The following is a 23,352-nucleotide window of genomic DNA, read 5'->3' as shown; positions in this document are numbered from 1 at the left end:
AACATTCAATGCTAGCTTGCCCATCGGCGCATGTGCAGAATCAGAAGGGCTCACTCGTACTTCTGTGGCTCCAACAAATTCAACGTAAACATTTTTCAATAATCACATGCAGGTCGATGGCGAGTTAAGTGATCACAGGGAAAGTCAATCAAAGCTATTTGCAATTCGATTGTTGCTTGCTCGCCTCTTTATTGCCTATTGATTTTAGGTTTCTTTCCACTCTGAAGAGAGGGATCCAGAGACAGCACAAAATGAGTTTCCTAATTCCTATTAGTCATTTGCCTTAAGTTACAAAGTGGCATTAAATTCTAAAGCAAAGCCCAAAGAGGCGTCAAAGTACAACAATCCCGCGCGTCAGTCACAGCTCCAGCCGGCGGTGGAATAAGGGGCGGAAAATTGCGGCACTAGCTGAGACAATTACAGGGTAACACGAGGGGCGTCTCATGGTTTTGGGTGATTATGATCTCAGAGAAGTTCTGTAGCTTGTCTGGATTAGATTGTAATTGTTATAATAAACTGCCACTGGTCTTCCTCACAAAATGGGCAACATTGTGTTATTGGGTTATTTTTATATGGGAACTAGCGTCCCGCCCCTGCTTCACAAGGGAGCAGTCATTATAAAGCCCTTCTATCTCTGTTATTTAACAAGATTCTTTTTCTTGGTCAGTTTCATTATTACGGGATAAATAAATCATTTTAGCGTTGATGCACTACCGCCTACTGTATATTCGCTTTTGGCATAATGGTAATACAGGTTGAGTATCCCGTATCCGAGTATCCGTTATCCGAATTATTCCGAAAACCATACATTCCAGAAAGTGAAAAAAAAAAATATTTTTTTTGCTAAAAACTCACTGGGGACATTTGTAACAGCACTACTGAGGGAATGATATGTAACTGGCACTATATATGTGCAAGAAAATGATTGCTTGCCATTCAAATTCAATATCTGAGATAGTACACAAATTTTGTTTCATGTTTTGAAACCTTGTTTTTTGAACAAATAAAATATATTTGTGTGTATTTTATGTGGTAATAAAATATATTTGTGTGTATTTTATGTGTTTATACAGCATACATGCAAGATACTTCAAAATACATAATTGAAATATTAAAATATTCCGAAATACGGAATAATCCGTTAGCCAAAATTCTCCTGGTCCCGAGCATTTTGGATACGGGATACTCAACCTGTACTATAATTACGATTTAATTAAAGAGCTCCTTAAACTGACATGTCGACGCAAAAACAGATGCATTTACTACGGGCAAGTGCCACGTACTGTATGCTCTTACACCGACCAGCCGCACATGCCCCTCCGATTACCCTTTCCATCGTTCTCTGACAGTTGTCCTCAGGGGCAGATTGGCCCGCCAGGAAACTGGGCCATTTCCCGTTGGGCCAGTCCAGATTTCCATCTGACCATTATGACCAGGCTGCAGCCGCTTGATGACGTCATGAGCCGCCTTTAGCCTGGTAAGTAACCTCCCCCACGGGCAGTAGCGCAACCCCAACCCCCCATGCAGTAATGCGCGCCCCCCGCCCCCCCCCTTACCCCGGGCAATAGCGAGCGCGCACACACACCCCCGGCTGCTTTGAGATTCTTCCTGGGCCGGATTGCATAACCAATCCGCCCCTGGTTGTCCTTCACCTTTTACTGCCGTTCCCATTGGAAGGCCATGGAAAGACATTGGGCGGTATTCAATGTGAATACCGGCGACGTGCAGCGAATTTAGAATTCGCTGCACATTCGCCACTGGTCGCCGCGTTCCGGAGCCTCGCCGGCTCCGGTATTCAACGAGTCAGGGGCTCGCTGCCCCTGACCGGCGAATATGAGCTCCTGCGTCGGATGCCGCGGGGAGCCTGAGGACGGCGGCAGGCAGGGAGATGGAAGTCTCCCTGCCTGCCCCACAACGTTTGTGGGGGGGAGGTGGGCTCCCCGGGTGCCAGGCAGCACAGGCTGCCCCCCGGGGGTGCCAGCAGGGGACCGGGCATATTCACTACACCCGTTCATGAATATGTAATGATCGGGTGAAGTGAATATATGAATATCTAATGAGCGGCTCGGCTCCTGCCCCCTGCTGGCTGGTCTGTGTAAAATTAAATATATATTCATGTCCTTACAGCTAGGGAAGCCAATCCCGGAGCATTTTTTCAATCCCGGATTTCGGGATTAAAAAATGCCCAATCCCGGGATTCCCGGGATTCCCGGGATCCCGGGATTGGCTTCCCTAATTTAAAAACCGCACCCCGGCCGCCCCGCATATTTACTTACATGTGGGGTGGGGTGCGGTACGGCCGGGTGTCTGTGGAGCCGGGCAGCCGGGTGGGTTGGCAGGCGTCAGGGGAGCCGGCCGGGTGGATGGGCGGGGAGCCGGCCTGGAGGGTGGGTGGATGGGCGGGTAGCAGCTAGCGGGGCAAGCAGCGAGCCGGGGGTGGGGGGGCGGGCTTCTGGGGAGCCAGCCGGGTTGGTGGGTGGGGGCGAACGCATGCTGCACAGAGCCACACTGGCTCTGTGCAGCTGCTTGGCCTGCGCAGCGTGACCTCTGTACTCGTCACGCTGCGCAGGGATGTACTGCCGGGGAAGGGAGAAGCTAGGCAGCGTCTGAGCACACGCTCAGACGCTGGCCGGCAGCGCAGTCTAATCCCGGCGTTTTAGGGGCCAAATCCCGGGATCCTGCCGATCCCGATCCCGGGATTGGCCACCCTACTTACAGCACATGAATAAAAATAGCATGCCCCTCCTCAGAATAAAATTCCAGATTTTTTGACACCAATTGTAAAACACAAAACACTTTATTTTAAAAGTTCACATTCCACTTCACCATAAAAAGATAGCGATTGCTACTCGGTGAATCATGGCGAAAAAAACCTTCAAATGTATTCGCCATCTGGTCATTGAATAGGGTGATTCATCATTTTAGTCAGAAATTCGCCTTACAGCACAAAATCGCCATAAAAACCTGGCGAATCAGCCTCATTGAATACCGCCCATAGACAAAGGGCGGTATTCAATGTGAATACCGGCGACGTGCAGTGAATACTGTTTAGGATTCGCTGCACATTCGCCACTGGTCGCCGCTTTCCGGAGCCTCGCCGGCTCCGGTATTCAACGAGTCAGGGGCTCGCTGCCCCTGACCAGCGAATATGAGCTCCTGCGGCGAACGCCGCAGGGAGCCTGAGGACGGCGGCAGGCAGGGAGATGGAAGTCTCCCTGCCTGCCCCAGAGCGTATGTGGGGGGGGGAGGTGGGCTCCCCGGGTGCCAGGCAGCACAGGCTGCCCCCCGGGGGTGCCAGCAGGGGACCAGGTATATTCAATACACCCGATCATGCATATGGAACGATCGGGTGCAGTGAATATATGAATATCTAATGAGCGGCTCGGCTCCGGCGCCCCCTGCTGGCTGGTCAGTGTAAAAAAAAAAAAAAATATATATATATATATATATATATATATAGACAGTTGGGTTCTCAGGTTGGCACTCTGGTTAAAGATAAAACTGTTCCGGTGCCAGGCACATAATGTGGTTAATAGAAAGCACTTACCCCCTCGCAGAAAGGATTGGAGCCGGCACACGGTAGTAGGTAAAGAAAAAAAGGGTTTATTGCAATTACATCATTGCACAAAGAGACAGCTGCCGACCTGACAGCCGTTTCAACTGCATGTGAGCAGTTTTCATCACCTCTGATGAAAACTGCTCACATGCAGTTGAAACGGCTGTCAGGTCGGCAGCTGTCTCTTTGTGCAATGATGTAATTGCAATAAACCCTTTTTTTCTTTACCTACTACCGTGTGCCGGCTCCAATCCTTTCTGCGAGGGGGTAAGTGCTTTCTATATATATATATATATATATATATATATATATATATATATATATATATATATATATATATATATATATATATATTTTTAAATTAAATATATATTCATGTGCTTACAGCACATGAATAAAAATAGCATGCCCCTCCTCAGAATAAAATTCATGATTTTTTGACACCAAATGTAAAAAACAAAACACTTTATTTTAAAAGTTCACATTCCACTTCACCATAAAAAGATAGCGATTGCTACTCGGTGAATCATGGCGAAAAAAAACTTGAAATGTATTCGCCATCTGGTCATTGAATAGGGTGATTCACCGTTTTTGTCAAAAATTCGCCTTACAGCACAAAATCGCCATAAAAATGTCCGTCCAATGTGAATACGCAGGGGAGCGAATCCACCAGAATAATGTCAATTGTCACCATCTGCCCCAATGAATTCTGAGGAGATAAACGTCTTCACCAAGATTTTTGTTGTGGATACCGCTGGTAGGAAGGCGTGGATTTTGTGGTCCCAGGAATTGTCAGTGTGTTAAGTTTTTTTAATATTAACACACCGTGGGTCTGATTCATTGGCTGGGATTTAATAGGAGACGATTTTAATGCCTGGGAAAAAGTTGGACTAAATTGCATGCTATAATGTCCGACTTTTACCCAGAACCGGGCCAATGTTATGGCGTCTTTAATTCTCTTAACACAAATCGTAACCGACTTGTGGGATTTTTCGAGCAGGAAGCGTTCAAATTTTTCAGACCAACCAAAATGCGTCATATAGTATAACAGTTACAGACTGGGATATACGGTAACGGGAGACGAGTTAGAATGTTGGACACATAACAGCACTATAAAGTCAGACATTAATGGAGCTGCCGTTTCTTGGGCAGCAAATAAACATTTATAAAATTATTCTGAACCTTAAAAATCCAAAATATACTTTGATCTCTCAAAGTAGCTCATGTACTATACTTGTCACTGTAAAATGCGTCTTATTTGCATATGATACGCAGCATGCCTATATTCTAAATCCAATTGTTATTTGTATCTGAATACAAAATGTTATGTTACAGTGGCCCTTATTCTGATCGGTGCGGATATATCCGCGTGCGTTCGGCCCGCCGATGTTTTGTGTCTGCGCATGTGCAGAGGCGTCTCTGCGCATGTGCGAGCGGGGCGTACGGCCAAATCCTGCATGATATGTGAACACTCCGAACAGGGGGTGGAGAGGGGCGTGAAGGGCTATTTGGGCTCATTACCATATGCATACGCCCCGCGTTTCATGGGCGTTCCCATGCAAACGCTGGGTGTACGTATGGTAATGCGGCCGTGACGCACGTGTAGGGGGCGGACATATGACATCGCCGGATGTCAGCTGCCCGCCCAGATCCCTGCTTTTGCACGGAAAAATGTCCGTGTGGTCTGAGGTTGCGGGTGCTGGTGGAGCACACGGTCCTGCATTCGATGGTCTGCGACCATCGAATGATGGGGGAGGTTCCCTTAGATGGAGGAGGCGTATTCCGTGAAAAATACACGTGCGGTCCGTTCGGACAGCTTCTTACCGCATACGGACGGAGTTGGCGATCCGTATGGAAGGCGGGGTTTCGCACGCACGGTCCTGGCCGCATAATCGGCTCCGGCCGCACCGATCAGAATAAGGGCCAGTGTTTCCCAGCCAAACACTATAACGTAATTTGTTTTGCAGATACAGCTGCCTATTACACACAGAATATAGGTATGTCGCGGTTGCACCCCACCCACATCTAATCTCTCTGCACATTACATCTGCCCCACCAAACATCACTGCAGATGAAAAGCGCCACCTTCAGGACGAGCAGCTCTGTGCAGGGAAGCGACATACAGCTCTGTATAGTTTCGCAGCTATAAATAGAGATCAGAAGTGGAGCGGAGGATAAAAGTAAAATAATTCAGAACAATCTTCTCTCTGATAATATTCAGTAGAGTTTGAGCCAATAAATTAAAAAAAATGCAAAAATAGCAGGAAAATGACTTTGTAACTACCTTCCATTTGCGGAATCTATTAATGCGAAACCAGAAAAGATCAAATTATATCAGGTTGTTGTATGTTAGAAAATGCTTTATATATAAATTAATAAGAAGTTTTTTTTTCGGCGTTCCCACTATCCCCAGAAGAGGGGTCATAGTGACTGAAGGACCGATGGCATTTGTTGCGTTGGGGACATCTGGGTTCCCATGCAATGCTATCACAACAGATGGTTACCAATGGCGAGACACAATGACAGTCACCACCGATGAGAGCCATTGAGGATTTAAAAAAAACAACAACAAACACCCCCCCCCCCCTCCCCTATCTCCTGCATAAATGGATTATTAGCATAGGCTAACCTTCACTGGCCCAAATCATGATGTCCACATCAATGGTATATTCAATAATACAATTACAAGAGCTGCCACCACATCATCATAAGGGACAGAGCGGAGCCGCTGCACAGGCCCAGTGTTCCAGCTTCTTCTACCAAATTTGTTGTGTGTGTGTCTGAGTCCTCAATCATTGCACTGGACCAGAGAGCAGCTGCCAGGAAGAAGAGACAGGAGCCTTGCATGAAGGGCCTTGCATCCCTATCACTATGGGGCATACACACACAGCCATTTGTGCTTCATTCCAAGTGATCTAGTCAGGTCGCTTAGAAATTGGGCTTTTATTACCCCGCGTGTGTGCCCCATTAGCTTTCTATTAGAATTATCAGCATAGCGTTCTTCTATGTGTGCGCAATGCGGAGGAAACACTACAAAGACGCAAGAGGACACATCTCTATGTATGAGGAAGACTAGAGCTTTTTTAGGAGCTATCCATGCCCCCTTTATGGGCAGCTGGCCACACTCCCTGAACCATTCCCCCCCCCACCCATCCACTCCCGCTCTAGAACTTTTGCATTTTCTCCTTTTATATCCCGGAAATTGGTAATACTCACCCAAAATCTGGACCAGATTATACATCTGCAATCCGAAGATCACTGTGTTAGAAAGTATATCTTCCATAAAAAGATAGTTATGTATTACTCAGAAAATTACCCAAACTCTATATAATAAATGGAAAATAGGTGATAATTGTCATTAGATGTGCGGACGGCGGGAAAGTGTCCTGTTCAGCGATAATTGTCAGTAACGTTGTGATGACTCCACCATAATAACTTCCTCTGTCTCCTATTCACAAATGGCCCCATTACCTCCTGATGAAAACATAATGATATAATAAGGGTGTATTTATGAATATAAAACAGTCATTATTACTCATTGATACAGAATCGTTTAACTGGAAATAATATGAACTGGAGGAAAATAATCGTATCACAGACAGCAAACTTTTATACAGGATCCGCGCTGAGATTCAGGATGAAACCTTTTCAGAAATTTAGCAATTGAAATTCACTCCCCCCCCCCCTTGTGTTAAATATTCCCTATGTACAAAGAGCGGCTGTGAAATGAAGGCTTCTGCTTCAGCCGCTCATTTGAATCGGTGATGAAGACATTGGCTCTATAAGAAATGAAGATAAAAGTGGGAGCAGATTACTGCGTTCGCAGCATGGGTGTATAACAGAGAGGGTTTATCTGCTAGAGAGACAATGAAATTATCTTCTTGCTTCAAGTAATGAGAAGAGCCGAGTGCTTAATAGATATTATATTGCTGACATACATACATGGAAAATCCAACGGCGGATTGTCTGCGCTCTTTAGAATCAATCACTGCTTTGTTTCTTTCTTTGCATTGATAATCCCTTTGTATTCTCTGTAGTACGGCAGCTATACCATCCTGCCTCTCCCATCAGTGTATATACAGTACAGCGGTATACATGGGATATACCGGCGGTGAGGATACAGGCAGTCAAAAGACTGATCCCGATATCCTGATATGTAAAATCCAGACAGGGGCATCATAAGTTACCAAACCCTTTCCCCCTACCCAGTGGCATAACTAAAATTTGTGCACCAACCGCCAAACAAATGTTCAACACCCCCCCCCCCACCATCATTACCGTATCGGGGTCTGTTGTGGCCAGCAGACCTTTCTGTCTGCAATCCCGACTCTCCTCCTGATACAATGAAAAATTTCCCTTGCAAAATGTCCATTGACTCATAGCAAACAGTTATTAAGGATGCAAAATTAGGCCACCAGCTCCTCTAGCATTCTCAAAATAGGTGTGTGCAGCCCATTTTAATAGGGGGTGCACCATTGGAGGGGCATGTCTATCACCGCCTACTGGACATCAATGAATGAATCTTTTCCCCCACATACACACACTAGACACAGTGACAGTGTGCACCGAAGGTGCGCGGCAACAATTTACACAGCAATGCCCATTACACATTATATCACGCTCCGTAATGCCCGTCACACTCTGTAATGCCCATTACATAGTATGCCACACTCCGTAATACCCATTACTCATTAAACCAAACACCGTAATGCCCATTACACGTTATACCAAACACCATAATGCCCATTACACGTTATACCAAACACCATAATGCCCATTACACATTATACCAAACACCATAATGCCCATTACACATTATACCAAACACCGTAATGCCCATTACACATAATGCCAAACACCGTAATGCTCATTACATATTATGCCACATGCCATAATGCCCATTACACATTATACAACATACTGTAATGCCTGTTACATATTATGCCACATAAGTTCTGCTTACCTACATGCTTAATGTCAGGGGTTACATGCTCGTTGCCAGAAGTTCTTGCTCAATACCAGGAGTTACATGCTCATTGCCAGAGGTTTCTTGCTCAATGCCAGGGGATACATGCTTCTTGCCAGGGGTTCCATTCTGGTTGCTATGTGCCATGGGGTAGTTACTGGGCTCCATTGGAGCATCAGGGGGTGGAGCATTGCCCAGCACTTTGACATCATGGGAACTAGGGCACTGCTATGGAGCATAACAGTAACAACTGCTGCAGAGAGATGTCTCTCTGGAAGCTTTGGGAATGGGGCCCCTTTAAAATGTGGCTACACCCCTTTATTTATAGATATATACAGAGGCAATGGGAGAGGGGGCAGCTGGCACGCCCAAACATGAACACTAAACCACGACTACACCGCTCTCACTAAGCGCACATACTGTATAGAAGATACTTGGAATCACCCTTGTTTGTGAGAGAAAGCGCTTGTGCATGTATGCTAAGTTCTGACGATGTTTCCCGTACGATAATGATCACGTATGATTATCCACAAACACTAAAGAAAATAATGGCTTCGTAATTGGCGTCTTATTTCTTCTTGTTACACTTAGTTAAAGTTTTTTTTTTTTTTAAAAACCTCATTTAAAAAAATAAAAGCGCAGGTTCTGATTCTTTCTTGTGCCAACAAATGGAGCTTTTAGAGACTAACAATCAGAGCTGACGCTACCCCCGAGTAACTATTATCTCTGTTCTCCACAACACATTGCTTGTACTGCAATTACAGCAACACAGAACTTTTGTCTTGTTTTTCTCATCTTACTTTTGTTCTTAAATTCTATGATGTGATTGCGGATGTTGAGGTTGGCATTGCCAACAGACGTCATCGCCTCCCACGCCAGCGGCTGCAGCAGTATCAGCAGTAAGGAAGAGTGTCTACAGGCAGGGGTGTCGACGGGTTGGTCCAGATCCCATAGTACGCATGCGCAGTCTAATGCCGGGCAGCATCTGAGCACTCGCTCAGACGCTGCCCAGCTCCCGAATCCTGACCCCTGCGTGCGGCCTGCGTAGCGTGACAGTTGAGGTCACGCAGCGCAGCCTTCTGCTGTGCCCGCCCCCTTCCAGACTCCTCCACACGGCCGCCTGCTTCTTCCCGCCCACCTCCTTTCCGGCCTGCCCTGCAGTGCCTCTTCATTCTCCGGCCTGCCTGCTAAGAAGGAGGTGCACGAGCCTGGAGGCACCGTGCACCTCCGGACCCACTCCCGGCTGGCCGCTGATGTAAGTAAATGTGCGGGTCGGCCGGTGTGGGGGTGGGTATGTGTGGAGCAGAACTGTATTAGGGATGCCAATCCTGGGATTGAGCATTGAAAAAATGCCCTGGGATTGGCATCCCTACCTGTGACGTCTATCTGAGGATTGATTCTTAATATAAGACAGGGAATAGCCCGCCAAATTCACATGCGTTCCATAGACCAGAAATAGAACTGAAACGTAATAAAATGAGTTTTTATCATATGACTAATAACACCATATATATATATATATATATATATATATATATATATATATTTGTTTATAATATGTTTTTAAGTATGTATAATAGGTCTGCCTCCTATTGTGAAAGTAATTTTTATCCCAAATTGATCAATTGGGTAATTATTCCATGGTACACACTATACTTCCTGTATTTAGGTATAAATAGCCTGACCAGACACTGAACAGTATTCCTTTGAAAAAGTTGTCAGTTTGGACGACGAAACGTGTCAGGACACAGAGCTTTTATTTACATTGGACCTTGGCGCATAACAGATGGACACTCTGTTATCATAGCTTGCCATATTTGAACATCAGCATTAGCTTTGCCCTCCCTACTGGAATAGAACTTTGGGACACCACCACCGGCATAATCTTGAGTTGCCTTTCATCAGTCTGTACCTGTCCTCCAAGAGACAGAGGTAACATAACGCAGCAGCAAATTCCCAGCATGGTTTTATGGATACCCACCATTACCATTTCCAGCTACAGAAATAAGGAGGACAATTCCACTCAGGATCATATGCAAGCGGGAGACTGTACTAAGTATATTGCTCAAGTCCAATTTTTAACAATTATTCTTTTTATCGAATCAAGTGCACTATTTGGTCAGCAATTAGTAGATTGTTTTATTTATAATGTGACAGTAAATATATCGAATGCACCTAATTGTTCATTCGATATATTTACTGTCGTTATACTCATTATTTACCATTTGTTTGTACTGCATAAGACACATCGGCCACTTGATGTATTAATTGGGCCAGTGTTAATATTTAATTTCAGTGCCGTTTAACAAAGAACAGTGAATACGTACAACAGTAATAATTTATCGTTCTCTTGAAACATGACTGCTCAGCGCATTGTGCATAATTGAGAAATATTTTGCAATGTTCTACTAGTGATATCTCTGGATATCCATCTACTAGTGCCTCCTCACCTACTCAGATTAATATAACATTTTTGATTGTGCTTATTGAATCATTATGCACAACATATATAGAAAATTGCCCTATTTCTGATGGTGCATTTGGTGTAGAGCACTCCCTTATTGCTATATACTCCCTCTCTCTGTGTGTGTTTTTTTGTGTGTTGTCAGTGTCATTGTGTGTCAATTTTATTTTTTATTTGTTATAATATTAAAAGTTAAGTTTTAAAAAACAATTTTTTTTAAAGCAGTGCCCCCCCCCCCCCCCCCAAAAAAAAGAGAGTACTTTCTTTCTGTTCTCCATTTTCTTCTCAGCCTGATCATCATAATCATCTGATTTCCTTCTTAGCCTCCTTCTGTCTAACAAGATACACCACTTTGTCCTCATTATTCTGCGTCTGCTTACATTTCTTAAAGGCCAACTTTTTTGCTTTCACAATACTTGCTACATCTTTCGCAAACCACAATGGCTTCCTTTTCCTTGTGTTTTTCCTAACTCTTTTAACACAAAGTTCTGTTGCTTTTAGAATTGCACTTTTTCATTTTTCCCACTTATCCTGCACTCCTTCCAAGTTCTTCCACTCTGCCAAAGAATCCCTTACAGAGTTTCCCATCTCTACAAAATCAGCCTTCCTAAAATCTAACACCTTTGTTTTTGTGTGCGATGAGTCAGTCTCTGTCTTTATTTTGAACCCTACTGCTTGATGGTCACTGGATCCCAGGTTTTCACCCACATTTACATCAGATATTCTGTGACCATTTGTAAGTATTAAGTCTAATATTGCGTCCTTACGAGTGGGCTCCCTCACCAATTGCTGGAGGGATGCTCCTTGCAAGGAAATTCAGAATGTCCCTACTGCTGGTGGAACTTGCAACAGGCAGCTCCCAGTTTACATCAGGTAGATTAAAGTCTCCCATGATTATCACCTCTCCTTTTAATGCCATTTTATTGATGTCCTGCAATAGGCTCTTGTCTAGTTCCTCTTCCTGACCTGGTGGTCTGTAGATCACCCCTATACGAAGAATCGCCTTCTCCCCTGTTTCTATGGTCACCCAAAGGGCCTCAGTTTTTTCTTCAATACTTTGTATTAAGGTAGTCTTTATGCTTTTTTCACATACAGATGGAGCAGTTCTCATTCTATCGCCAATTGCCGCTGCTCGCCATCTGCCAGAAGGGGGCGCACGCGTATGAGACGCTTGCGCGCCTCATTCTGATAGACCCACTGCCTCCCTCCGCTGCCTCCCCGTCACTCCCCCGCTACTGCCCGCACCCCACACTCTCCCTAAGGCAGAGACGGTCAGGGAATCTGCCTCCCCGACGCCGTGTAAAGGGGCGGTGCGTGCATGTGAGTTGCAGCGCCTCTCGGCTAGTGTGCGTCAGTTTAGGAAGTCTGACTCCCTGAGCTGGCTGAGAGGCGCTACATCTATACATTGCTACCCCCGCTCCGATTCTTCCCATTCTGTTCTTCCTAAATAAAGTATATCCTGGTATAGCTATGTCCCAGTCATGGTTCTCATTGCACCATGTCTCTGTAATAGCCATAATATCCAGTTCATCCCTTGTCATTATTGCCATTAGTTCTGGGATTTTATTTCCTAAACTCCTAGCATTTGCTCACATAGCTCTTAAAGTTTGGATTGTGTTTCTCCTGGTGCTAATAGTAACCCCTCTTATATTGCAGCTCTGGATTTATTTTTTTATATGGGGTTTTATAACGTTGATGATGAATTGTCACCTACAGTATTTGCACTCTTAAGGGTGTGAGCTTTTTGTTTGCTTGGCATGAATGTTTTTCGGCAGACCCCACAGAACCACAGATGAAAACCCAAGGTGCACATAAACTGATCTCCCCAAATCAACGACGCTATAGCAATAAGGGGAAAACATTTTCAGTTGGTCATATACTTTTTTATATATATTTATTTATCATTTATTTATTTATTTACAGTTTCTTATATAGCGCAAAAGATTCCGTTGCGCTTTACAATATATTATTAGGTTCCAATTACTCATCCATGAAGTTATTACATGTGGGCAACTTCATTACTTGCTCAACCGCATGACAAATAACGAGCATTTCCTCTCTACTGGATGACCGATCCCATCATTCTGCTGCACACAATACATAACTGAAGCTTAATCTGTCTTACGGAACATTGACATTGTGAGACAGTTGCCAGGAGCAATAATTAATTGATATTTCTCTTTTAAGTAGGACACCGACCTGTAATTATTCAGCGTAACAGCTGTGAGGTTACCTATTAATATGATTCAGTAACTTCAAAGAGCAGCTTTGGAATCAATAGTGGGTTATACAATCTTCTCCTTAGAACCCCTGAAAATAAATATTTCGTAATGGAACCATAGCTAATTATGATATATCGCTGCAGCTCAATATAGCCAGACATGTCTGATGGTAATGGAGGGATGACAGGTATTAATACACTGATGAGTTCATCGGAACAATGCTCTATTCCAAACTTAGGCCCTTATTCTAGTTGAATCGGTCGGATGCATATTTTCAGACAGGAACCGAGTGTTCTTAGCCCCGCCTTCCACACGGATTGCTCACACCGTCTGTATGCGGTAAGATGCCGACCGAACAGACCGCGAGTGGATTTTTCATGTGAACACCTTCTCCATCTGTGGGAACCTCCCCCATCATTCGATGGTCGCCGACCATCGAATGCTGGACCAAGTGGTCAGGCAGAACCGAGTGCTCCAGACCACTCGGACATTTCTCCGTGCAAACGCAGGGATATGGGCGGGCAGCTGGCATCCGGCTATGTCATATGTCCGCCCCCCACACGTGCGTCACGGCCAGATTACCATACATACGTCCAGCGTATTCATGGGAATGCCCATGAAATGCGGGGTGTACGCATATGGTAATGAGCCCTTCACGCCCCTCTCCACCCCCTGTCCGGATTGTTCCAACTGATCGTTTTCTGTACAGAATTCACGCCGTATTCAGATATGCACGGCGTTCGCACATGCGCAGATACGCCTCTGCACATGTGCAAACACCAAACATCGCTGGTCCGTCCGCAATCTGAGCCATTTGACTCAATCAGAATAAGGGCCTTAGTGTCTAAATTACTAATCACACTTCGGGCTGGCGTGGATAGTGGAGTTTTGAAAATGCATCCTTTAATGTGCATAGGACACACTTGCGCCCGTGCACCTATGCATTAGGTGCACATGCTAATAATTACTGAGACAAAGGAGTGTCTGAGACGCACCTGTATCGCAGACAGCCGGAGCGCCTCTCCACCGGTACCTACATGACCCCCTCTCTGCCGGCGTCCGCCAGTGCAGGGGATCTGGTGGTTACCGGTGCTGGGCGAGAGGCGCTCACTAGGCTTGCTCTGGATGACGGGGACAGAGCCGGGCTGCCATGGACTCACTACGCTAAGTACGCTAGGCAGCCGTTGGGCTACGCTGACAGCGTAGCTTAGCCCACGGCTGCGTACGTATGCTAATTGGGCGCCCGGCTACTACACAAGTACCAAATTACCTTCCTACCATATAACACTAACGGAGTGAAGGGGGGAGGGCACATAAATGGTCGTTGTTGCGGCCTCTTCCCTGCTCCATAACACCCACTGTATGTGAATCACGATATGGCATAGGGGTCACTGCATGTGACAACACTTGGACATTTGACATTTGTCCTTAGAAAGTCACATATTGCTGAGTTATATACGTATAGTATGCAACGGATGATAACGGTGAGTTCATTCCCCGTCTTGCTGAAAGAGAACTGAGAAAACTGTGGGACAAATTCCACAATAAAAATAAAATAAAATCAGCCACATTGAGAGAACAAAGCTGCAAAACTGTTTTGAAATCTTTGGTGGCGCCTGGACTCGACGAGGATTTCTGCGCTAAATATAGCCGACTTACCACTGTAGGTTGTTCTGTAACTTTTTATTCAAAGCCGGCTGGAAATAAACCAACATGGCTAATCCCTTTTAGTGAAACACGCGGTTACTGTCCCCCGAACAAGCTGAGCTGAGGATTTACAGTACAGAAGCTCACGTAGTTATGGAAATACATTCCCCGTCGCCATGGTAACTGCAGAGGAGTATTCCTCGCATTGAAGTCACACCTTGTGCGCAAAACAAAACATACTGTGTCTTAGTAAAACATGGAAACAATGTGGATTATTTTCCGACATTGTTCAACGGTGTAAATGCTACACGTAATGAGCTGTAGCAACCAGCCCTAGCAACCAGTCACTTGCTTTCATTGTTTGACTTACGTTAAATGTGTGTTTAGCTGAACTAGACAGACAAAGGTTAATTGTTATTAACAATATTACTAAAGGTTGTTTACTAACAACATCACCTGAAGGTGCAAAATGTGCACTAACACAACAGCGACTAATTGTCAATACGCACAGAGCTCAGGGACTGATCGCTCATCTGCAAATGACTATGAACAGGGTCGCCGACAGTAAGGCTGGGCTCCGGTCACATGGAGGGGACGTGGCTAGCAGATGGGGCGTGGCATCAGGGAGGGGCGTGACCACGCCTCCGTGGAAAAAAACATAATTTTTGCAAGGTCAGGATCCTTATGTCCCATGACGTCAGCGCCTGTCTTCTTTCCCCCATCTCCATATAGACTTACTGTTATCCATGAACGGAGTAAAAATTCGATATGGAGCGAATATTGAATGATTTTTCCTCTGTGCGAGCATACACACCCCCTGTGAGAGCATACACATCTCCTGTGCGAGCTTACACATCCCATGTGCGAGCATGCACATCTCCTGTGCGAGCATACACATCCCCTGTTCGAGAATACACATCCCCTGTGCGAGCATACACATCCCCTGTGCGAGCGTACACATCCCCTGTGCAAGCGACATCCCCTGCGGAACATACGTATCCCCTGTGCGAGCATACACATCCCCTGTGCGAGCATACACATCCCCTGTGCGAGCATACACATCCCCTGTGCGAGCATACACATCCTCTGTGCGAGCATACACATCCCCTGCGGAACATACGTATCCCCTGTGAGAGCATACACATCCCCTGTGGGAGCATACACATCCCCTGTGGGAGCGTACACATCCCCTGTGCGAGCGTACACATCTCCTGTGCGAGCGTACACATCTCCTGTGCGAGCATACACATCCCCTGTTCGAGAATACACATCCCCTGTGCGAGCATACACATCCCCTGTGCGAGCGTACACATCCCCTGTGCAAGCGACATCCCCTGCGGAACATACGTATCCCCTGTGCGAGCATACACATCCCCTGTGCGAGCATACACATCCCCTGTGCGAGCATACACATCCCCTGTGGGAGCGTACACATCCCCTGTGCGAGCGTACACATCCCCTGCAGAACTTACGTATCCCCTGTGCGAGCATACACATCCCCTGTGCGAGCATACACATCCCCTGTGCGAGCGTACACATCCCCTGTGCGAGCATACCCATCCCCTGTGCGAGCTTGCACATCCCCTGTGCGAGCTTGCACATCCCCTGTGCGAGCATACACATCCCCTGTGCGAGCATACACATCCCCTGTGCGAGCGTACCCATCCCTTGCGCGATCCCCTGTGGGAGCACACACATCCCCTGTGCGAGCAAACACCCCCCCCCTGTGCGATCATACACATCCCCTGTGCGAGCACGCACATCCCCTGTGCGAGCGTACACATCCCCTGTGCGAGCATACACATCCCCTGTGCGAGCATACACATCCCCTGTGCAATCCTACACATCTGAGTTTTTCGAAGGGATGAGGGGAAGGGGATGTTTTGAGTCCGCACACAATAGATTCCTATATACGTATACCCCAGGAATGTTTTTTATTTTCGGGGGAGTTGGTAAAACGCCTTATTGAGAGTTTCTGGCGACGGGTGCTATCCAGGCAATTTAGCGTACATGGAGGCAAAAAGAGAGAGAAGAATTGCACTGTGGATGCACACCAAAGAAGGTACAGTATCTTAAAACTTAACTTTTAATTTTTATTCAGAGCTTAAAAAGAAGTGAGATCAGTTTCCCGTGCAGATTGTTTATATGATCCCACAGGGTGATCTCCTTCTGGAGTTTGTGAAATATTCATAGAATTAAAAAGACTTTAGACATACCAACATGTAACATACATATGTGACGTGCGTTTAGCACAAAAAATAAAGAAATAGTGGGTTTAAAGGGATAAAAAATTTCCCCTAAAGGTGGCCATACACACGCAGATGTATCTTCAGATCTGGCTGGTTGGAACAAAAACATGGTTATGACGAGTGACAGTTTGTCAGTTTTCCAGCATTTCCAAGCAAATGGTCAACTGTCATTTGCTCTCATCCATAACCATGTTTTTGTTCCAACCAGCCAGATCTGAAGATACATCTGCGTGTGTATGGCCACCTTTAGGGAAATTTTTTATCCCTATAAACCCACTATTTCTTTCTTTTTGTGCTAAACGCACGTCACATATGTATGTTACATGTTGGTATGTCTAAAGTCTTTTTAATTCTATGAATATTTCACAAACTCCAGAAGGAGATCACCCTGTGGGATCATATATATAAACAATCTGCACAGGAAACGGATCTCACTTCTTTTTAAGCTCTGAATTAAAAAATAAAAGTTAAGTTTTAAGATACTGTACCTTCTTTGGTGTGCATCCACAGTGCAATTCTTCTCTCTCTTTTTGCTCCAATCCTACACATCCCCTGTGCGAGCATACACATCCCCTGTGCGAGCATACACATCCCCTGTGCGAGCATACACATCCCCTGTGCCAGCATACACATCCCCTGTGCGAGCCTACACATCCCCTGTGCGACCATACACATCCCCTGTGCGAGCATACACATCCCCTGTGCCAGCTTACACATCCCCTGTGCGAGCATACACCCCCCCTGTGCGAGCATACACATCCCCTGCGCGATCATACACATCCCCTGTGTGAGCATACACATCCCCTGTGCGATCATACACATCCCCTGTGCCAGCATACACCCCCCCCTGTGCGAGCATACACATCTCCTTGCATGGGATACATGCGTTGGGGGGGCGTTTGGTCGGGTGGCGTTTACCCATTTGTTAGGCTGAATCAGGCCCCAAGTGTGATAATCTTCCATACAAGATACATACGATATCCCAGCGGTCAAAAGACCGACCCCAGTATCCAAATACAGAGAATCCCAACTGGTGCCCTGTAAGTGTCCTAATCCTCTCTATTACCCCCTAATCCTCCTCCCTAGTGCCTAACCCCCGTACCCCCGTACCCCGCCATAGAAGGATAATTGTGTCAACTGCAAACTTTTTAAGATGACGTTTAGCTCAATTTGCTCAGACGGATGTCAGGCAAAATCACTCTGCGGATGTAGGCAAGGGTTTCATGCTCATTTCCAGGGGTTACATGCTTGTTGCCAGGGGTTTCATGCTCATCTCCAGGGGTTACATGCTTTTTGCCAGGGGTTTCATGCTCATTTCCAGGGGTTACATGCTTGTTGCCAAGGAGCTACATGCTCGTTGCTAAGGAGTTACATGCCCATTGCAATATATGCTTGTTGCCTTGGGTTACATTTATTTAAAAAGAATATTTTTTATATATATTTTTTTTAATTTACTAACAAAACCCAAGCTGTGTTATCATTGTACGAGCAGACCCCCCAGTGCCAGATTAAGCCTTCAGGGGGCCCAGGGCACATTAGACAGGGGTCCCCCTTGCACTTGTCATTACTGGCCGCAAACTGCATGGGAGAATATTACACTGTCAAAATGTAGAGTAAAGGCAGCATAAACTTGGACAATGGGTAACTGCGGGGGGGGGGGGGGGGGGGGATTATATATATATATATATATATATACATACATACACAGTATATACATACATACATACATACATACATACATACATACATACATACACACAGTACCACATGAAAAGCCTGTGTGTGTCCCTCTGCATCTTACTCTGTAGGACTGTAGCAGACCTCACAGTCCCAGTGCTGCCTCTGATTAAAAGCCCTCTCATAACTAGGCTGCTGCTGCTGTCCTCCATGGGCCGGAGAAGCATGTAATGAGCTCCACCAATCAGAGCTCAGCACAAACCTCTCAGCCTCTGCCCTCTTGTGCAAAGTGTCATGGGGCTTAGTCTACTCCCAGTAATGCACTGCACACTTGTGCAGTCAGTGTGTCTTGGCTCCCGATGCTCAGCACCATTAATCAATGTCACATTGGCAGATAGGTGAAGCTGCAGCACTACCCCACTGCCATGCACAAAACCTTAAGCTAAAAAAAATACATGCCAGCCACTGGGGGGCCCTAGCTAGAGGGGGGGCCCAGGGGTACTGACCCCTTTTGCCCCTGCTTAAATCCGGCCCTTCTACCCCCTACTGCCCATCCTTCCCCTGTCCTACATACATGCGCAGTTAGACTTACCTGTTAGAAACGAGGAAGTCCAAGCAGCGGATCGCAAAGGGCGGCTCTTATCGGGAGAGCTGTCCTTTGCGTTGCTCACTGCATATGTTAGTACATACTGTATATGGAGATCATCGCTGTGATGGGCGGTGGGATATACCGCCGCTGCTTGGTACAGATGGAGCCGGCCTTGTTCTTGCAGGGGTAGGGGATGGCGAAACTATCGCCAGCTCCCGCCAAGGGGCGCACGCACGAGAAACTCCCGTGCCCTGTGGCGACGGAGCTCCTCGCCGCCTCCCCCGCCGACAGAGACGGTCACCATCGCTGCCCCGACCCCCCTCCCCCTAACCCTGTCCGTCTCCCTGAAGCGGAGACGGACAGGGACCCACTGCCCAGCTGCCGAGAGTTAAATGGAGTCCCTCTCCGCCGGCGCTCGCCGGAGGGGACGTTGTGGCGGGCGCCGTGCAACAATGAGATGGGCTCCATCTGTACATCCCGCCCTTTGAAAGAGCCGTCCTTTGAGATAGTAATCGTACATGTTAATAGTATACTATGAGATTAGTATCGATGTTTACAGATTGTCACGATCAGGACGTAAATATGTATTTCATGTAAAACAAAAAATGGCGTCATGCCAACATTAGTCCCTGCGTTAAGTCAATTAACATTCACATTCGGGGACTGATTCGGGCTGACTCAGTAGGCTGTGAAGCTCAAAGCTTACTGAGCCCCAGAGTGCCCATCCCAATGAAAATGTCCCCCCCACAGCCGCCATATCCCCTCGCATGTGCCCACAGCAGGAAAAATCATTCGATGGAGACTGACTTATATTCGCGGGCTGAGAGACCAAGACGGGTCACATGACGCCAGTTGCCCTTTTCCCCAGCTCACTGCTTCCCGCCTGCATTTGCAGAGGAACGTGCAGCGTTTGCATGGAGAAGCCCATGGAATACTGGGGGTTCCCATGTCTCGTCGCAGCCACCCTACCCCCCCCCCCCCCCCCCCCCCGTGCGAATGCCAAACCGACTGTGCAGGTCGGCAAAGATGCCCGCACAGAAGCCCCGCCCATGCACATATGAGAATATGCGCATGCGCAGAGGCTTAACATCGGTCCCCCATGCGAAAATGTGGGGGACCAATGGAACCAGAATGATCCCCTAGATCTCTGAGTCATTCCAGATTGTACCAGAGCATACACTAGAACATTAAGCATTTTCCATAATTGCTATCAATTTATATTAGGGTTCCAGAGCACTTTGCTGCTGGCGTACTATAAGTGGTATTACTGTACATTATATATTGCTCATTGCTCAATACTATAAAAAACAAAGTATTAAGTGACCAAAAAAATACCAGTAAAAAAACCTTAAAACCTAGATCTGTCTGTGGACAGCAGGTAGCTGTGATTTCCGGATGTTATACAGTATATTGGTCTCTATAAGTAATATCTCTTGCGGCCATCTTGGACATTTCTCATGAACCCCCCATATGTTACTGCACAGGATACGCTGCACTGGAAGGGAAGAAGGGGTTAAACTACATTTTAATGGGATGAGCAGCTGCAGCATCTGGGCTTATAGTGTACATAATGGGGTATGAAGCACGATCCAGTGTCAGCAGCATCGTTCTCCCGTATTCTTCTAACTCCCCTTACACCTAGTAAATTGTCTTACATGCTCCCTCGTGCCCTCTGCCCCAGCAATGATGAAGGTGACGGACCTGTAATTTATCTGTGGGCTCAGACTGGCGTCTCTCAGCACCACAATCGTGTTTCTCCCAGATACACAGAACCAATGTTTCACCCTATATACTGTATACAGTGACCGGTGCTACAGCATATTACCAGCTGCCCTTAAAGGGGTAGGTACAGACTTATGTACGTGTTATGTGCACTTTCCTCCAAGTCTCTGATCGGTATTATAGTGGGTGTGTCTATCACCTCCTACTGGGTGTGTCTATCACCGCCTACTGGGCGTGTCTATATCACCGCCTACTGGGCATCAATGCAAAAAGAAACTGCGATAGAATGGAGAGTAATAAACCACCAACCAATCAGCACCTAACTGTCATTTTTCAAAGGAGGCATGCAATATGGCAGTTAGGAGCTGAATGGCTGACACTTTATCACTTTCCATATTTTCACCTTTCAAGCTTAGTACATCTGGCCCCCTGTTTGCACGCTTATAATCAGTATATAAATATATTTTCGGAGATATACTGTAGAGATGTGTTCACATACATTTATCCTCTTTGCGATACAAGTTGCGTTATACATAACGCGGGAGCGCCATGTGACTTTTTAGCATTGTAATTTCTTTGCAATTTTTGTCATAAAAATGTTTTGAATTTGCATTATGGGTGTGGTTAGTACTATGTGGGTACCATGTGGGTGTGATCATTGCCGTGTGGGGGTAGTCAAACCAGGTGGCTTTGACCAGTGCCTTGTGGGTGTGGTTGGTGTTGTGTGACCATTGTTGTCTGTGTGTGTCCAATGTCTATTGGTGGGCAGTAAAGGAGACACTGATATGCAGTTTGGGGGGCGGGATGGTGTTTATCCTCATTTTAGCCCAGTCGCCTCTCCAAATGCATTAATCTTTGCATCCAGAGGGGTAATGTAGGGGGTTTGGGGTGGATACAGGGTGCGTGCAACATAATTTTTGGGGGCCTCTAAGCCATCCTCCTGGGATGATAGGAAGTATGATGTACAATGCTAAGGCGCCCAAGGGATTATGTTGGTTACCCTTTGTTGTTACCCTTACATTACTTCCTAGAAATAATTCACGCGGACACCTTATCTAAAAATAAGACTCAGACAACCATGGCATAAGTTTAAAATGGTCAAGTTATTTATTTAGGTGGTATGACCCTTGTTAGTCTATCAAAGGGATGGCCAAGACAGCACTTGAGACCAGCACCAGTCAGAGGTGTATGTCAATGGCAGCGACTGCATCGCTCCAATCTAACAAACACACCCCTTACGTAAGGTACAGCCTGCACCGTGACGGCTCCCCGCCCCCTCTAAGGTAGGGCGCGGACACCTCAAGGAAGTGCCCACCGTCCCCGCTCATTTCGGGACTCGCCCACCGTCCTGGCAAGGGGGGGGGGGGTAATACCGCACGGTGACCACCTGACACCTCACCCGACTGCTGGTCGAGAGCGCCTTCTCGCCGATTTTTAAACTAAATTAAATTTTACCAATTGTTTGGACAGCCCGAAGGCAATGAGCACCAGAGAGAGGAAAGAAAAGAAGGGATGGGAGGGTGGGGATCCGGATTCCAAGAGGAAGTTCCTCCCCTAAGCTGGACCCTATATACCCCACTTAAGCTACCTCCCCTCCTGGTGCTGATTGGCCCAGATGCACCACATGCTAACTTGCCTAAGAATTACACACTGCTCTGTGCTGCATATGCATCTGCGTTTAACCCCCAAATCCCCGGGCTCTTAACTGCACTCTGGCCTATGCTGCCCTCGTTTTGCCTAAGGCGCCCAAGGGATTATGTTGGTTACCCTTTGTTGTTACCCTTACATTACTTCCTAGAAATAATTCACGCGGACACCTTATCTAAAAATAAGACTCAGACAACCATGGCATAAGTTTAAAATGGTCAAGTTATTTATTTAGGTGGTATGACCCTTGTTAGTCTATCAAAGGGATGGCCAAGACAGCACTTGAGACCAGCACCAGTCAGAGGTGTATGTCAATGGCAGCGACTGCATCGCTCCAATCTAACAAACACACCCCTTACGTAAGGTACAGCCTGCACCGTGACGGCTCCCCGCCCCCTCTAAGGTAGGGCGCGGACACCTCAAGGAAGTGCCCACCGTCCCCGCTCATTTCAGGACTCGCCCACCGTCCTGGCAAGGGGGGGGTAATACCGCACGGTGACCACCTGACACCTCACCCGACTGCTGGTCGAGAGCGCCTTCTCGCCACTGCCAAGGCTCCCCAGACCTAACACAAGGTCGCCCGGGACCAGGCCCGCCACCCCTAAACTAGACC

Source organism: Crinia signifera, chromosome 6, assembly GCF_055691185.1.
Source record: "Crinia signifera chromosome 6, ASM5569118v1, whole genome shotgun sequence".
Taxonomy (NCBI): domain Eukaryota; kingdom Metazoa; phylum Chordata; class Amphibia; order Anura; family Myobatrachidae; genus Crinia; species Crinia signifera.
The sequence above is the reverse complement of the archived record's forward strand: the minus strand, read 5'-3'. Positions refer to the sequence as shown.